This window comes from Benincasa hispida, chromosome 7 (assembly GCF_009727055.1).
Source record: "Benincasa hispida cultivar B227 chromosome 7, ASM972705v1, whole genome shotgun sequence".
NCBI lineage: Eukaryota > Viridiplantae > Streptophyta > Magnoliopsida > Cucurbitales > Cucurbitaceae > Benincasa > Benincasa hispida.
The window spans coordinates 44,010,113-44,011,721 of record NC_052355.1 but is presented as its reverse complement, the minus strand read 5'-3'; positions in this window follow the sequence as shown (position 1 = coordinate 44,011,721).

Here is a 1,609-nt window from a genome sequence, read left to right as displayed (position 1 = left end):
ATCTAAATGAAAGCAATCCTACAGAATCCTGAGCAATCATGAAGAATCTATTTACACTTGAATTAAGCCCTGGGTTTCTATTGTGTGGTTAATTAATCGAGAAGCCCAAACCTAATTAACCAAGTTTATTTAAACCTAATCAGATCATGCATTCTAAGATTTGAGATTAGCTTGCAAACCTTAACATACAAGATTCAATACTTCCTACTTATCGACTTAAGCTAGACAAAGAACAAAGACATCGTGCAAGCCTAATATCTTTAGCATACGACATACATTCAAGGGAAGGGCGTCAATCCAACCAAGAAACATACATCAAGAGTTTAAACAGATTCAAAGTTACGTAAATCAAAACATGAAATTAACACAAAATAATCCTCAAAGAATTTACATAAGGTCTACTCCCAAGAACAAGATCAACTTACCTCAACATCTTCATTGACAAAGAATGAAGAGAGAAAGAGCTCCAATCCATGATTACTTCCCAAAAGTCCTAAGCTAAAATGCTAGAAAGATAAAGAAAGAAGAAGGAAATTAAGTTTATCCTCGACCTCCATCGATTTTGGCATCCTAAACCCTAAAAGAATTAATGATATATTTATAGAAGTTAGCCAAGGGTTGCGGCGTTGTTGTTGAGTGCAGTTGCGCTCTAGCCTTTGTTGTTGTAGCGCTGCTTCGTGCGTAGCGTTGTTCATCGTTGCACCCATCCATTTGTGTTGCGCGCGTTGCGTGCCTTCGTCAAAATCTGGAGCATCATGGCGCTCCCCACATTGGCAGCATTCTGCCTTTGCATGTATCACAGGGTGTCGAGCAAGGACAGACCTATGCTCCCTCTAGGGGCAATTTTGTATTTCACTCCTTTGAAGCTTCGAATGCCCGATTTCACTTTTGATAGCTCCAAATCGACCCCCAAGAGGCACATACACTTCAAAATACATAATTTGCTCGAATTCCTACAAAAATATATGTTTAATCATTTAAACATAACAAGTAAAGTAAATTAATGACGTAAAAATAGCTATTTTTAAGAGCTATCAAACACCCCCAACCTAAACTTTGCTCGTCCTCGAGCAAGGTAAAACAAAATATAGATATGAATCATGTGATGAAATGAGTGACCCGATTCTTAAGGCTAAATATAATCAACTATTCACAAAGATAGGGTCATTCAATTGCATGCACTCAATTAAGAAATTAAAAATTAATTCTCTATCCCTTACGTATGTGAACTTAGTCAGTCGTATCTAAGTCTTTACTGTCCCGGGAAGATTTTATTCGGCCCTCAACTCATTTTCTCCCTACTTTGACTCGAAGGATCAAGTATTAAGCTTCCTAGACCCAAGTTGGCAATATAAATCTTAAAGGAACCAAACTTTTATTCCTTTTTTTTTCCTATCTTTTTCTTGAAGAATCTCTTATAAAAAAGAACCCATGAGAGGAAGTAAGATCGTTCCAAATTTATTATGACAGAATTACAAGCATTCATAAACATACAAACTAGTCATGCATCTAACAAAATTACGGCAAGTTTTCAAAATTAAATACAAAAGGGAGTGAGAGACTTACCTTTGAAGAACTCTTCTTTCACTCTCTCGCTTTCGTGAAGAAT